Genomic DNA, 17,426 nt, shown 5'->3' with positions numbered 1-17,426 from the left:
GGGAAAGAGATAAGCATAGGGGAGATACCAGTGCTGGCATGGTCACACTTTATAAGTATACGCTGCTGACACTTAAAGAGCCAGAACCTGACTCCATAATTAAAAGGAGCCTGACCAGGAGGGACCGGGGGACTGGATGTGAGGTCCAGAAGCCCTGGGAGGGGTGAATGATGGAAAGCAGCTAGCTGGCAGAAAACCCACAAAGATGCCTCGGAGGAGCCAGATGACTTACCCTCAGTTTGGTCCAGCTTGGGGACAGAAGATTGGTACTTGACTGGGGACTCTGATTCTAGAAAAGAAGATGAAGAAGAACCATGAGCACAGCGGACCAAAGTGGCCCACAGGGGACGGTTCTGGCAGTGAGCCCTAAAATACAAATGGAGTCTCTGCAAGGCAAGGACCAGGACAGTCCAACTTTGGGCTAGAGGACTGTAAAGTAGGACTAAGTCCCGGAATGATATTCGAGTTCCATATTGTTTTGCTTTATATATGTTATTTATGTCAGAAGACACAATCTACAAGCACAGCCTGTGTGCCCACAACATCTTGGTGAGATCTCAAAGGTTGGTGAAAGGTGGGGTGTAGGGGAGGCGGAGCCCCAGAAGACAGCATCAGGGCTGGCTAAGGACAGCAGCCATGGGGAATAAGACCTCTTCCCAACTTACACAAAAGATCAAGTTGTGGCAGGTGAAAGTGTTTGCCCTTACCCCAGTTCCAGTGGTAAGACTATAGAATCAAGCATCCACTCATAAAAGAACTGAGACTGTAAAAGGCCCCGTGGACATGTTAAGATGTGCCTCATGGGATAGGCACAGATGCTTCCACAATATGTTAATTGCTTCTGATCACAGTGCACAGACCAAAGCTTTATTGTGTCCATCCATCTCTTAGCCATGTCGTAACTGATTTGGTCTGCATTTACCTAGGATAAAATACAGTTAGTAATGCATGCAGTTTGTATTGCAGTCCCACCCCTACTCATAGGGGCACAGACTGTCTTACCTTTATTCAAGTTGAGTAGTACTTTATTATACAAACATGATTGGTTGCCAGATAAAGATCTGCTCGCTGGGTGTGGGCTGCTGTAGGTCTTTTTGCCTTTGACAAGCTATTCAGCGATATTAGTTTCTGCATATCTTGCAGATTCATCAGAGATCCAGAATCAGTGGCGAAACCAGTATTTGGTGGTAGAATGTGGATTTGTGATTCTCCCTGAGCAATATAAATTCATAAAATCAGAGAGTTAGGAACAACAGTTCCTTAATCATTCCTAAGAAATGCCTACTGAACTTCTTGAAAGATTTACCTGAAGGAGATTCCACAATTTCCCATCATTCTACATTTCTTACAGCTATAAGTTTTGCCTGATATTTAATTTAAACCTGCCTTGCTGAAGTTTAAAAGTATCATCTCATATCCTATCCGCTGTGGCAGGGAAGAATAGCTATAATCTTCTTTATGGCAAACTTCCAAATATTTGGAAACTGACATCTCATTTCTTCTTCACGTAGTTTTCTCCAAATTAAACATAACTAGTTATTTCAAACTTTCCTTGTACAGCATGCATTCCTACCCTTTTATCATCTTTGTTGCTTGCCTCTGAATCCCTTTCCAGGTTCTTTACATACTTCTTAAAATGTAATGCCTAGAACTGAATACAGAACTCTGGCTGAATTTAACTAGTGCTAAGTAGATCGATGCTGTCACCTCCGACATCTCATACACAATGCCCTTTTTCACTGAGACCCAAAATGCTTTCCTTTTGATTTCTGGTAGCATTACATTGCTGAGTTATAGGTGAGTTTGGATCCACCATAACAATGTTGGCTGGTATTGATCGCCCCTTTCTCCTCTAGATGTTTTAAAATAATTGCTTTATAATTTTGTTCTAGTAACCATCCAGGTACTGAAATAAGGCTGAAGCAGTCTATAATTCCCTGGCTTATTACTTTTTCTTCTCCTTTTGTCCTTATCTGTCACATGTCATTTTGAAAATATTATTGTGAGACTCTCTGAGATTTCTTTAGCTATATATTTTGTCTGTGATATATAAGACAGGATGTTTCTATAAATTTAGTCCTGCAAGTATAATCAGAATGTTACTGATATATTCTTAACTATTCTTTGCTTGATTAGTTCAAAACAAAATATAGGAGGAAGAGTGGTGGAAAATGCTTACATGAAGTGGTACAGAGAGTTTCAGCATTCTAGGACTAGAAACGTGAGTGTTTAAGAAAGACAAGGTTCCTTGGGTGAATTTGATATCTTTTATTAGACCAACCCAAATGGTTGGAGAATAGTTATTAAGCAAACTTTCGGGTTCAAAAACCCTTCGTCAAGCTAAGGAAGCAGCAGCAGTTGCTGCATGCTCTTCCTGGATGGAATGAAAAGTAAAGAAGTCAGCGGCTGGGCTGGGCTGGGGAGTCAGTTGCCAGGCAGATTGTAATGTATCAAAAATCCAATGTCTATGTTTAGTCCCTGATCTCTAGTATGCAGCAGGTTGATGAAATGGAGCTCATAGGCTCGTCTCTGGGATGTGTTGTGTAAATTTCCCTTGAGGATCAGGACTGAGAGATTGGAGAGAGAGTGGCCCTCCTGTGAGAAATGTGCCCCCACCGGTATTGGGTGTTTCTGTCTTTGATGGATTTCTGGTGTGTGTTCATTCTGGTGCGCAGTTGTTGTCTGGTCTCTCCTACATATCTTCCATCAGGGCATTTGGTGCATTGGATGAGGTATACTACATTCCTGGAGGTGCAGCTGTAAGATCCTGGGATGCTGATGGATCTGTTGTTGGGTGTAGTAATAGTGGGGGTGGTGGAGATGTGTTGGCAGGTTTTGCATTTCTTGTCATGGCACGGTCTGGATCCTTTTGGTGTGTTCTGGGGTTGAGGAAGTTTGCTTCTGGTGATGAGGTTGGCAAGGTTCGGTGCTTGTCTGAAGGCTAGGATGGGTGACTCTGGGAAGATCTTTTTAAGAATAGGGTCTTTTTCTAATATGGGTTGCAATTTTTTGAGGATATTTCCGTACAGGTTCAAGGGATGGGTGATACGTCATAACCAGCGGTGTGCGATTTGTGGGTGTTTTTCTTCTGTACTGCAGCAGTTCTTCACGTGGTATCCAGGTGGCTCTTTCAAACGTGCGATTTATCTCTCTGGACAAGTGTCCTTGTTGGGTGAAAGCCTTTTTAAGATTGGTGAGGTGGCAATCCCGGGTGTTCTCTTCAGTACAGATGCGGTGGTATCTGAGGGCTTGGCTGTATACCACAGCTTTTTTGGTGTGTTTAGGGTGATTGCTGGTTCTGTGCAGATATGTATGTTGGTCTGTGGGTTTCTTGTATACTGTGGTCTGTATTTTACCCTTCTGGATACTGATCCTTGTGTCTAAAAAGGGGATGTTGGTGTTGGAGTATTCTAAAGAAAGTCGGATGGAGGGATGGTGACTGTTGAATTTCTGGTGGAACTCAAGTAGAGATTCCAGGTTCTCACTCCAAATGATGAAGATGTCATCGATATATCGTAAGTACAGCAAGGGTTTGATGGTGCAGTTCTTGAGGAAGTCTTCTTCCAGGTGGCTCATAAAAAGGTTGGCATACTGTGGGGCCATTTTAGTGCCCATAGCTGTTCCCATCATCTGGAGGAAGTGTTGATTATTAAAAGTGAAATTGTTGTGTGTGAGGATGAAGTGTATAAGCTCAGTGATATCTTTGGGTCTGTATTCTGGGTTGTAATCTTGTTCCTGTAGATATGTAAGGCAGGCATGGATGCCATCCTGGTGTGGGATGTTGGTGTATAGGCTGGTAACGTCCATGGTGGCTAGGAGTGTGTTCCTGGGAAGGTGGTCTATGTTTTTAAGTTTCCGTAGCAAGTCTGTGGTGTCTTGGACAAAACTTGCTCTGTGGGTGACAAGCGGTTTTAGGATGGATTCAACAAAACCTGATATTTCCTCAGTTAGGGTCCCATGGTTGGATATGATAGGTCTGCCAGGGTTCCCTTGTTTGTGGATTTTAGGGAGCATGTAAAAAGTCCCTGGGTTAGGTAGCGGGGGGATCAAGGTCTGTAGTTTTTCTTGTAATCTTGGTGGAAATGATTTGATGGTATTGTTGAGTTTTTTGGTGAAAAGGGGAGTAGGATCTTCTTGTAGTTCTTTGTAGTAGGTGGTGTCAGAGAGCTGTCTGTTGGCTTCCTTTATGTAATCCTCACGGTTTAGGATGACTATGGCTCCTCCTTTATCTGCTGGTTTTATTACTATTTGGTGGTTAGATCTTAGAGATTCTATGGCCTTTTTCTCTGGTAGAGAGAGGTTGTTATGAGTCAGAGGTCAGAGTATGTAGTGTTTCTTTCAATGTCCTTCAGGGATCTGAATATGTCTGAATGGATCTGGCATACTGTATAGCTTGGCAGTACTGGTAGAAATTTAAGTTTGCAAAGGGTCTGTGCTAAAATATACAGTATGCAGTTTTTATGCCAGTGATGATTATAATATGCATAGTCCTTATTTTCACGTTAGTCATCATTGTGCCTGATCATACTATAATGCATTACTCATATTGAAATAAATACAATAAATGCCCTAAAATTGCCATTTAGCAAATAATTGTGGAGTCAGTGTTCTGAAAGGCATAAGGTTGAAAATCATTTCCACTCTAAGCATTTGTTTTTATAAATGTCTTCTACTTTTCTCTTTTTGGCCTGCAAAATCCAATATATTTTCTCTCAAAGTGACTGGAGGAAGGGGCTGTTAAAGCAAATCATCCAAACACCTTCTGAGCATCAATACTCACATTTTCCCTTTTTCTCTCCTCTGCTTCTTTCAGCCTGCAGCTTCCAAATCCCTTTGACTTTTGTTTAACTTGTATAAATGTGTGTGTTGCACTGTGAAATAGTTTTAATGTAGCTAGTGTAAGTTTGCTTAATGGACATTCTGGAGAAAAACTCCTGAACTTTATTTAGGCTTGATATTGGAAAAATCTATAAATTATCTGCCTGGATTGCAAGCAGCACAAACCTCAGTTTCTACAATAACACAGGGTGGGAAAGAATGCAGGATGTTCTGACTCAACAAACCACCTACAGTACCTAAAGCACAATTGTAAATTAGATTTGAAAAGGCTTTCAAGGCTTTTATGCACTACATTTCTAGTTTTTCTCAGACAGATTGATCTTCTCTTCAAGACTTTAGGTCAAATCCTGACTCTGTGTGAACTCATATAGTGCCAATAACAGGAACTCCTGCTCCAAGAATAAATGAATTTTTAGTGTGTGTCATTTGACTTTCCATTGATACACAATTCAAGGCTGCAAGCAGACCTCAGATACCACTGCATCTGTACTGAAGAGAACACCCGGGATTGCCACCTCACCAATCTTAAAAAGGCTTTCACCCAGCAAGGACACTCCTCCAGAGAGGTAGATCGCACGTTTGAAAGAGCCACCTGGATACCACGTGAAGAACTGCTGCAGTACAGAAGAAAAACACCCACAAATCGCACACCGCTGGTTATGACCTATCACCCATCCCTTGAACCTGTATGGAAAATCCTCAAAAAATTGCAACCCATATTAGAAAAAGACCCTATTCTTAAAAAGATCTTCCCAGAGCCACCCATCCTAGCCTTCAGACAAGCACCGAACCTCGCCAACCTCATCACCAGAAGCAAACTTCCTCAACCCCAGAACACACCAAAAGGATCCAGACCGTGCCATGACAAGAAATGCAAAACCTGCCCCCACATCTCCACCACCCCCACTATTACTACACCCCACAACAGAGCCATCAGCATCCCAGGATCTTACAGCTGCACCTCCAGGAATGTAGTATACCTCATCCAATGCACCAAATGCCCTGATGGAAGATATGTAGGAGAGACCAGACAATAACTGCGCACCAGAATGAACGCACACCGGAAATCCATCAAAGACAGAAATACCCAATTACCGGTGGGGGCACATTTCTCACAGGAGGGCCACTCTCTCTCCAATCTCTCAGTCCTGATCCTCAAGGGAAATTTACACAACACATCCCAGAGATGAGCCTATGAGCTCCATTTCATCAACCTGCTGCATACTAGAGATCAGGGACTAAACATAGACATTGGATTTTTGATACATTACAATCTGCCTGGCAACTGACTCCCCAGCCCAGCCCAGCCCAGCCGCTGGCTTCTTTACTTTTCATTCAATCCAGGAAGAGCACGCAGCAACTGCTGCTGCTTCCTTAGCTTGACGAAGGGTTTTTGAACCCGAAAGCTTGCTTAATAACTATTCTCCAACCATTTGGGTTGGTCTAATAAAAGATATCAAATTCACCGAAGGAACCTTGTCTGCCTATATCCTTAGACCAACACAGCTACAACCTAAACCCCTGCAAGTGTTTAAGAAAGGCATTCCATATGTACCTTAAAATGAGTCAGCATAGCACTGTCAGGTGATTCTCTGGGTTATGACAGTGCTACAGCTAATATTCTTGTTTTGAAACCTGGTTCTAAAGCCTGGATTGTGCCTTGTGGCATTTGGCCATTGGTCATGGTAGAAAAGTGGGCATAAGATGCCAAACTTTTGCCAACAGATACTACGATTACTTCCTCCAAATATCATGGTAAGACTGTTGCAGTGTTACGGTCTAGTTTCCACCTTAAAATAGGTTGTACTCCTACTTCATGGCAATATATTTTCCAAATATTTTCAGCACATAAAATGATTAAGCTTGATTAAAAAAAAAAAAAATGATAGCGGCCTTTGTTGTGCTGGTGATCTTTTCAAATCATTTGCTTTATGTGCTATGACTGCATTCTGACTATTCAGTGGGCAGTTAAGAGAATTTAAATTTTTTCTTTTCAACGAGTCCTGGAGAATGAAACAATATTGCTTATTTTTAGATATTCCTAGTAGCAGGCCCTAGTTTTAAGTGGAACAGGACAGTAGAAGATAGGAGGTTTTTCTGGTTTAGTGATGTTTCTGGTGTTGCAGAAAACCTTGGACAAAGCATAGTGAAGAAAATGGCCAAGGTGACAGTGAGCATCCAAACACTTCCAAGTTAATTGTGATAAATTTTTGAGGTGGACATGATGATACTGAAACTTTTAGTGCACGTTTTCACTCAACAGTTCAAAGATCAAGCTCAGAGGTCACATCTTTAAAATGTTTGAGGCCCCTCAATACCTATAGATCAGCACTTAAAACACCTACTTCTAAAATAATCTGTTTTTAGGTAGCTCTGAAATCTCACCTCTAGTGTTTTCTCCTTAGGTCATAAATTAACATTAAAGAACTGTCTCTAATGGATAGTGTTACTGTAGTGATCAACAATAGAATTTTTGTCTCTTCCATTGAAGCCTCCACATATTGGCCATTAGTAATGTACTCTATCACATAGACTATCGGTGTGTTCTGTTATGGCAATTATTATCCCCTTAGCACTGATATAATAGTACTGATATAATGATATACACCAACATCTTACAAGTTGATTTTGTAGGTGTTTTTGGTACTCTGCCCAAAAATGTTGCTGACCCCTGTTCTATAAGTACCCAGAATATTTGCCTGATGCCTTTAATGTACTGAAGTAAAACATGCCTGCCTACAATTAAAATCCAATAGTTATAAACTTTAAAGATGAGAATATTCCTTTTGTTAAGGCTTATTTAAAGGTAAGATTAGGGGGTCAGACTCGATGATCTATTGAGGTCCCTTCCGACCCTAACATCTATGAATCTAACATCTAACATCTATGAATCTATGAATCTATTAAAAACAAAATAGAGTTTAAGCCTAAGAAAAAGTCATATTGCCAAATGTGTATTATGACACGCATGAAAAACCTATCTCCTAGCTGAACAACATGACACTTCTAGATCAGCTAGAAGGCTTAAGAGAATTTCTGAATGTGTGTGAGAGAGGTTTATTTGGCCTGTTGTTGAACCATTGTGGAATTTATTTTCACACAGTCTTGCCAATAAGAATTGATTCAAGTGAGCTGGTATAGCAGAAAATTGATGTATCATTTGAAGATATTTCTAAATGTATCTTGCTATAATCATATTTTATTACAAAATAGAGTGCAACAGTAAACAGACTGCAAAGTGTCTATATCCAACAATCTAGTATACAGCAGGGTACATGGCTGTTCAGCCTCTACAGCCTGGGTTGTGGTTAATATTCACCAAAATCTCCTTTTGGCCTTGGATTCATAGATTATAAGGCCAGAAGGGACCTCAGAAGATCATTGGGTCCAGCTCCCTGCACGAAGCAGAAAAGATAACTGGGGGTCTGATGACCCCAGCAGGGTAACTGTCTAGTCTCCTCTTGAAGATTGCCAGGGTAGGTGATTGTACCACCTCTGGAGGGAACTTATTCCACAGTCTGAACACCCTGACTGTGAAGAAGTTTTTCCTAATGTTGAGCCTCAATTGATCTTCTAGGAGCTTGTGGCCATTACTCCTGGTTTTCCTCTCAGGTGCCCTGGTAAACAGTTGCTCACGGAGCCCTTTCTGTACTCCCCTAGTGTATCAATAAGCTGCTACCAGGTCCCCTCTCAGCCTTCAATTCCTCTCGCTGAAGAGTCCCAGATCCCTCAGCCTTTCCTCTTATGGCTTGCCTTTTAAGATACTGGTCATACAGGTAGCTCCTCTCTGGACTATCTCAAGCTTCTCCACATCCTTGTTAAAATGTGTTGCCCAGAAATGGATGCAGTACTCCAACTGCAGGCTCACCAGTGCTGAGTAGAGTGGAAGAATCACCTCCTTGGTTTTGTTGGAGATGTATCTATTGATGAATGCCAGAATATTATTTGCCCTACTGGCTAAAGCATTGCACTGTGGCTCATATTCATACTATGGTCTATTATTACCCCCAGGTTCCTTTCATTCATGGTACTAGTCAGTTTGGTGCCACCACGCCTGTAGGTGTGTTGGGGGTTGCTCATCCTGAGGTGGAGAACTTTACACTTCTCAACATTGAAATTCATCAGATCCCAATCTGCCCAACTTGCTAGCCTGTCTAGGTCCACCTATATCTGTACCCTGTCTTCAAGGGTGACCACACTCCACCGTAACTTGGTGTTGTCTGTGAATGTGGCCAGTGAGCTCTTCACCCCCGCATTCAAATCCTTAATAAAGATGTTGAAAAGTACAGGACCGAGCACTGACCCCTGCAGGACACCACTGCCTACTTCTTGCCAGGATGTCACAGATCTGTTCACTATAACTCTCTGGGTCCTATCCTGTACCCAGTCTTTCACCCACCTGACTGTATCAGAGTTAAACCCAAATCCCTCCAATTTTCTCACAAGGACATTGTGGGATACTAGATCAAAGGCCTTTTGGAAGTCAAGATATACAATGTCGACCTCTCTCATGTCAAGGTAGTGAGTTACCATAGAAGGAGATGAGGTTGGTAAGGCAAGACCTGCCTGCAATGGAATCACGCTGGCTGTTATTCAGAATCTTACCTTCTGCAAACTTATCTGATATAGACTCCTTGATGAAGTTTTCTAGGATTTTCCCTAGGATGGAAGTTAGGCTGATTGGTCCATAGTTACCCGGGCCCTTCCTCCTGCCCTTATTGTGAATGGGCATAGCATTAGCCATCTTCCAGTCCTCAGGCACTTCTCCAGAGTGCCATGAGTTGTGGAAGAGTTTTGCCAGGGGTCCCACAATGACTTTGGCCAGCTTCTTCAGCACTCTCATATGAAGATCATCCAGTCCCACTGACTTGTATATGTCTAATTTTCTTAATTGGTTATACACCAATTCTATGGCAATAGTAGCAAGGTGATTATGCCTACCATGCTCATGCTCTACTCTACCTGGCAGGGTTTTCCCCTTGGTCCAGTGAAAGACCAAAGTGAAATAGTAATTCAGGAGTTCAGCTTTCACCTGGGTATCAGTAACCAGCTCTCCAGAGTTGTTGAGTAATGGCCCCACACTTCCATTTGTTTTCTCCTGTTCCCTATGTACCTAGGGAAGGACTTCTTTTTGTCATTGATTCCCATTGCTAATCTAAGTTTGGTTGCCACTTTAGCCTGTCTTATCTATTCCCGGCAAATGTGGGACATTGTGGAATAGTCGTCCTTGGGGCCCTGCCCTGAGCTTCCATTGATTATAAGCCTCTTTCTTCTTTTTTAAGAGGACTGTTATTTCCCTGTTTAGCCAAGATGGCTTCCCACCCCTTCTGGGAATGGACCTCCATTGTGCTTCAAGGATCGTATCCTTAAGAAACAACCACTCTTTGTGTACATCTTTCACCTTCAGTCCCTGATCCCAAAGAACTCATCCTACTAGTGACCTAAACTTGTTGAAATTTGTATTTTTGAAGTGCAAAACTTCAATCCTGCTATCTGATTTTTCTGCCTTATGTTGGACAGTGAACATGATGGTTTCATGGTTGATGTTGCCCAGACTTCCCTCAATATTTAAGTTGGTCACAAGGTTGTCTCCTTTGGCCAGGACCAAGTCTAGTCATTGCCTCTGGTTGGCTCATGCACCTCCTGAGTCAGGAAGAGTTCCTCACACAGGTCAGGAAGGCTTGTGACCAATCCAACTTGGCCAAGTGTTCCTCCCAGGAGATGTCTGGATGATTAAAATTGCACATGATGAACACATCATGATCAAGTTCCTCTCCCTGATTTGGTGGTCTGTAGTATACACCTACAGATAGGTCGGTCTCCCCATGCCACCCATTCCCCCCTCTCCCCACAACTTGACACAGAGGGTTTCAAGCTGTCCATTTTTGGAGTTGATGTCGGCCTCCAAGGAAGTGTAATGCTCTTTTATATAGAGAGCAATGCTTCCATCTTTCTTCCCCACCCGGTCCCTTCTATGCAGGGTGCATCCCTCTATAGCTATGCTCCAGTCATGTGAGGAGTCCCACCAGGTCTTGTAATTACAGAGAGAGAAAAAGCATGAACCTAGAGGATCACTGTAATGAAGGCAATATAATTGGGATTTGGAAGGAGTCTAATTCCCATCTTTGTCCCAGATTTCCTATATATGCCCTTAAATTACAAAGAACTTAACTATACAAAACAATGAAGTGGTCTGTATCTGTCCCAGTAGAGCATGCAAGTGTATGGTCTTGCTGCAATTTGATGTATATTAAACTATTTTTGTAAAACAGGATTAGGTCCCTCTGTGCCACTATTGCTCCTTTTTATTTTATGGAGGGCAAGATTGCCTTCATTTCCTAATGTATTTTTCTAAGTGAAAATATAAGTGCCCATGGCAATGTTTCTACCTTCTTCTTATCTGATTTTCCTGTAGCATACCTCAGTGGCCTAATTTGAGCTAAATTTACTACTATACTTACTACCAACCACAACTCTGTTTATTCTGCCCTTCTATTTGCTTTATTCCTTTTGACACATAGATCTGAGGTGATCCTCCAAAGTATTAGTTACATATTGTGTGAAAAATTGGGGCATAAGTCTCTGCATCTAGCAATGAGAAAGGCACTCCTTTTAGAAGACACTGGGATTTCTAAGCAAGTGAGGTATGGAAGATAAGAGCCTAAATTGTACTAAATTAATTGTGGCTTTATAATATTGAAAAAAATATGAGTTTGGGGAACATGACAAGGAGAGCATGGCTCTCAATTTGAAGGGAACAAAGGAAAAACAGGTAACTCAGTGGATGGCAAGTATAGTTCAAAGTTGCTTTTATTTTCATTTCATCTCACTTGGTATTGTCTTGTCTGTGTTATACTGATGTCAGTGGAAGCTGTATCATGGGCTTCAGTAGAAGAATTAAACCAATGTTGAGTAGTCTTAAAAAAAATCTTAGTCAACGCAGAAAAATGCTTTGCAAAATATGTGTAACGTGTAAGAGGTTCTTTTTAATTGATCTGTGTTGTGTGGATACTTAAAATTTTTAACAAAATGGGTGCATCTATAGATGCTCATTAATGTGCTATAATTATGGTGCATTAAGTTTAGTACCTGTAATGACAGGTACTAAATTAATGTGCCATAATCTGTGCTACTGATTAAATCTACTGTGCAGTAGATTAAATTAGTGCATAAGCACGGGTTTTGCCCTCCATGCTAATGTGTAGTAGAATTAGTCTATGGCGCTTGAAACATCTCATGTAGATGTGCCCACTAACAGCTAATAGTCAACTCTCATTTTACTAGTGACAGAACTAGTATCAGTTAATCAAGAAATCAGCTAATCATTTCTTCAAGACAATAGGTGTTTGGGTGCTCAAAAGCTTTCAGCTAAAAATATACAAACAGAGTTGGCATTGGTTTTCTTTTCTAGAAGATATGTTTTATTCTTTCAAATAGAAGTATGGAGTGTAATTTATTTATGTCAGTTTATTATGTAATGCAGTCAGAGGGCTTTCCTTTCAGGCCTCACTACCATATCTTTCCAGACCATGGTGGAGAAGTAATAGTAGGTACCTGTTTGTTTGGGGAGAAAAATCTTCCATGCTTCTGCTGAGGAATAGATTCAGAAACCTGATAAAACACTGGTGTTGATGTCATTGCTGTTCTCTTTGCTGTTATACTTAATTCTGTTGTTTCAGTATTAGAAAAAAAAAAATCTTCATAGCAAAACACCTACATAATCTTTTTTTTAAATAAAATGTGAAGTTCTTAAAAAGATGGCTGCACAGCAGATTTAATATTAAAATATAAATAAATAAATAGACAAAACCCTAGAAAGTTCCAGTCATTGTGCTAGTGTGGGAATTAGCCTCCAGTAAGCTAGAAAAATAAAATAAGAGTATAACTTTCCAGAGGAACTTTATAAGATCTCTAATGAGCTGTGCAACTCCATGTATAGTTAAATGTAATACTGTTCTGTATTATAAATGTCAGTACTACCTCCAGTGGAAGCTGAAGTTCATTTTTGCTTAATCTTATTAATATTGTCTGTACTGTACTTCAGACTAGAATTTGAACTTGGACTGCTCCCTATATTCTGTGCTATAGGTCATTAAAGCCTAACCTATTGATCTAAACATCTTTCACTGAAAGGGTAGAATGATGCTTTTTAACAGTAGACTCTAGTTGTGCCTTCAGTTTTGCCTCACTGCTAAAAGCTTGAACTAAATTCTCTGGAGGCACAAATGGGTAAAACTCCATTCAAATCTCTGAAGCATTCTAGTCTCATGCCAGCAAAGGATTTGACCCTGTGATTTTTTTGTCACAAATACATCATATTTAAACTTCTAAAACACTATAAGAAAGTATTGCTATTGTGAAATCACTCCCCTTTTCTTATGTTTATCACTAGAAATTCATCTAGAGGGTTTTTGTCATCCTTTGTCAGCTGAATTGGGGGTGGTCCAGCCAAGGCCTCTAAAGCCATTCAGCTAAGGATCTCCACCTAAGGAAATATCCATCGCAGGATTTGTAGTAACGTGGTCCTTTGGGGCCAGAACGTTTGTCCACATTTTCTGCAGTGCCACTTGCACTCTCATGGTCTATATTTCTTCCAGAAATGTCCCATCTGTAGTAGAAGGATTTGCAAAAACCCTACGCTCCTTGAATATTAGGTACAATTATGAAATACAGTCTTTCGGTTTAACATGCTATTCATAGGGGTCAGATTCTCACCTGCTGTAAATCAGTTTGGCTACACACAGTTTGGTGGATCTGTGCTTGTGTATTCCTACCCAAGGACCTGTCTCATGAGGTAACTTTTTAATGTAACATAGCACCATGGTTTTGCAAGTTTTGCCACTTGAACTATGCTGCCATAGTTAAAGGACAACTTCTTCTCCATTTAAAAGTTCTTGTTTCAAGTATACGGAATAAAATAAGTTTCACCAGTCTAAAGTATCTTTTATACTATTATATTTACCTCCATATCTCTTAATCATATCTAACCAAGCTGGTTAGTCTGATATATGTATATATTACAATAGAAGGCAAGAATGGACACTCCAGAAACACTCATGGAAGATGCTGATATTGGGTGGGATTCAGAAGCATAAATTTGCCCTAATATCACATTATGACTCTGTAGCAGGGGACCCAGACCCTGTTAGTTGGGATTAAGAGAAGGGGAGAAAAGGGAACTGTAGCAAGGAACCAAGAGGCTCCTGCCCCATTAAGAAGATGCAGCAGGTTCAGGTGGCTGTGTGGGGCCATAACTGTAGGAGGGCAGTATGGCCTTTGATTGATAGGGAAAATCTTATGCATAGCTAGAGAATGTGACCAAAAAGGGGGCATAGCTTTCAGGCATATAAACCCAGGCCCTGAGTGAGAGCAGGCAGTCTGGCCCATGAACAGCACCTGATGGAGATGTCTGAAGGAGATGGACCAGCAGAGTTGTTCTTTGGAGCTTCCCAGAGGGATGTAAAGGGAGCTGAGGGCCCTGTAGTGATCTAATGACCCAGAGCTGGATAGAGTCTTCTGTTATGAAGCAGATACTTTTATTTATGTGTTGAAATAGGCTTTATACCAGAGGACTAGATTGTGGATTTCTGGAGGCCACAGAGGGGTGCCTGGTAGGGCACTTGGCATTAGGCAGCCTAGTTGGGGTCAAAAACCAGAGGAATAAAGGCTGGAGAGGCAAGCAGCCTGGCTTGGTATCAAGGACCAAAGGCCCAGAGTGGAAGATGTAGGGGAGAACATGTATGTAAAGTAGTGCATCTTAATATTGTGTCGGAATCTAAAAAAAATCAAGGTCAGCCAAAATTAATTAGAACCTTTTGGAGTATATTTACTTAGGAGAAGGATGGCGAAAGAGATTCTACTGAAGTGATACTAATCTGTTTGGACTTCAGTGAATCATTTAATATAATGCTATATACAGGATTTTTTGTCAAAAGGGGATTAGTACAAGAATAATTAGTTCTGTAAGGAATAGGCTGGTAAGGTGGAACAATGAGTTGTGCTGAAAAGGAAAATATTAGGATAGAGGAGGTTGTTAGTGTAAATCCTCAAGGATGGTTTTAAGACTCATCTTGTTTAATATTTTCATTAATGGTCTTAACACGAATTAATGCCCTGATAAAGTTTGATGGTACAAACAAGGAGGCATTGTTTATGAAAGGAGAATAGGGATATCCTACAGGAAGAACTGGATCATTTGCAGATTAATAAAAATAGGGTGAAATGGAATAGTGAAAGTTCACATGGGAGACTAATAATAACTTCTGCTATAAGCTTGGAGCTTAGCAGTTGGAAATAACCAAAGAAAAGGAAGACCTGGTATATAATGAACAACCAATGTGTTTCTGCCATGGAAAAAGTACTCATGATACTGGGGAGCATCAGCTGAGTTGTTTCCAGTAGAGATAGGGAGATATTAATACCATTATTCAAGATAGTGCTAAATTTTAGAATACCATCTCCAATTCTGGCAATTCCAAGAAAGATAATTTCAAACTGAAACCAGTATAGAGAGAGGTTGTTAGAAGGATCAGTGGAATGGCGAGATCATGGGGGGATTCAAAGAACATGGCTACCTCTAGACTGGCAAACAAGATGGATGAGATGTAGTATGGTTGCTGTCTGCTGATATAGTGGTATAACGTGAGGGAGGGAGAAAAAGTAGACTAACAGGCCAAACACAAAAGCAGTAACCTGGCAATGAATATATTTATCCTTGAACACAAGAGAAGGTTTATAACCTTCAGAGAACTGGGGGTCTAGAATGGCCTTTCAATAGAAATTCAGGAGAAAAGATCCTAACATATATCACATGAGCATGCAGGGATAAAATCAAGAGGGCCAAGACATGAATTGAAATGTAATCAGCAAAGGGCAGAAAAAGCAACAAAACAGCATTCCAGAAGCAAGTCAGAAGAAAGAGGATGACCAAGGAAAGTGGATCCAATATCATACTGGGTTGTATTAACAGGAGTGTCACTATCAAGGGAATAAGCAAATCAAGGGAAATAATCTTATCGCTCTATTTGACAGCGGTGAAGCCCCACCTGGAGTACTATGTCAAGTTTTGCAGAAAAGGTTCTTCGGGTAAATCTGATATATTTTATTAGACCAACTCAAATAGATGGAAAAACATTCTTCTCTGCAAGCTTTTGGGCGCAAATACCCTTCATCAGGCTGAGGAAGCATCTGCAGTTGGTCTGTGCTCTTCCTGGATGGAATCTTATCCTTAGACTGATTGACCCCTAAAATAACATCTAGTTTGGGGCACTATACAACTTGGGTACTATAGAAATGTGGGCACTATACAAGTATGGGCAAGTTAGACAATTCAGGAGAAAGCAACAAAAATGATTAAAGTTCTAGGAAATATGACTTAGAAATATGAGAAAAGGTAGGAAGAAATGGGATTCTTTAGTCTGGAGAAAAGAACACTGAGGAGGATATTAAGAACAGTCTTCCAATACGTGAAGCATGATTATAAAGACAATGGTGATAGATTATTCTCTCTGACTGCAAGAGACAGGACAAGGAGTGACAGTACTAAATTATGGCAAGGGAAACTTATTTTTTATATTAGAAAGAGTTTTCTCACTGTGAGGGTGGTTAACCATTGAAAGAGACTTCCCAGAGATGTTATGGCATCTCTATGCTTGGATATTTTTTACAAACAGGTTAGGCAGAAACTTTGCTGAGATGGCATAGGCAGGGATGATCCTTCCTTGAGCAATTGGTTGGACTGGGCAGTCCCTTCCAGCCCTACTTTTCCTTGATTTTAAGAAAAAGTCACTGTATAAACCATTGGATATTCAGAATAAATTGATCCAGACTCACAGAAGTAGGAGAAGGGAGAAATGAAAGTGAAGAATATTTAAATTAAAAGTAGCTCAAAATTAAAATCAATTTAACAAGATACACTCAAGAAACTGTGCAACACCTACCCCCATTCAGGCTTTTCTTTTGTGGTTTTTAACTTCACCAAAATCAGGCTGTCAGTAGACAACTTAGATGTGGGTGACTGGGGCACCAGCCCTGGCTGCTGACTTAAAGTGGTTATGGGAATGGAAGCTGCCGCCACTGTCCCTGTCACTGCTGTCACCCAGGGCACAGACCCTACATCTTATACTTCTGCATGTTGTAGTATGAGAGCCTCTATGGAAGTATGCATTCTTTCTGAAAACAGCTTTTCATAGATGATGGAAAAAAACAGTTAAGTACCTAGGTTTTCACTTTGGCAGCCTCCTTTCTGCTCTTTCTAGCTATAGACTTGGGTGATTTTTTTTTTTATGCATAAAAAATATGTTAATGAAAAATGCAACAATGCAGATAGTAAATAATCAAGTGGCTGAATTAGGGAGGTCAGTAAAGAACCAGAAATCTTTATATCCGAGGAACAACCAACATTCATCGCTAGGTGTTGCTAATGAGGTACATAGCATTTCACCAGCATGACAATCTTTGTTGATTTATCCTCCTGAGACTTGTGAAACATGTGTACAAAGTAGAACATGACACCCTCTTTTAGTCTTTATAACAGGCAATCTCATTCTCTTCTAAACTGCTATATTGCATGGAGTCCATCTAATTAA

Source organism: Alligator sinensis, unplaced genomic scaffold, assembly GCF_000455745.1.
Source record: "Alligator sinensis unplaced genomic scaffold, ASM45574v1 scaffold649_1, whole genome shotgun sequence".
NCBI classification, from domain to species: Eukaryota; Metazoa; Chordata; order Crocodylia; family Alligatoridae; genus Alligator; species Alligator sinensis.
The sequence above is the reverse complement of the archived record's forward strand: the minus strand, read 5'-3'. Positions refer to the sequence as shown.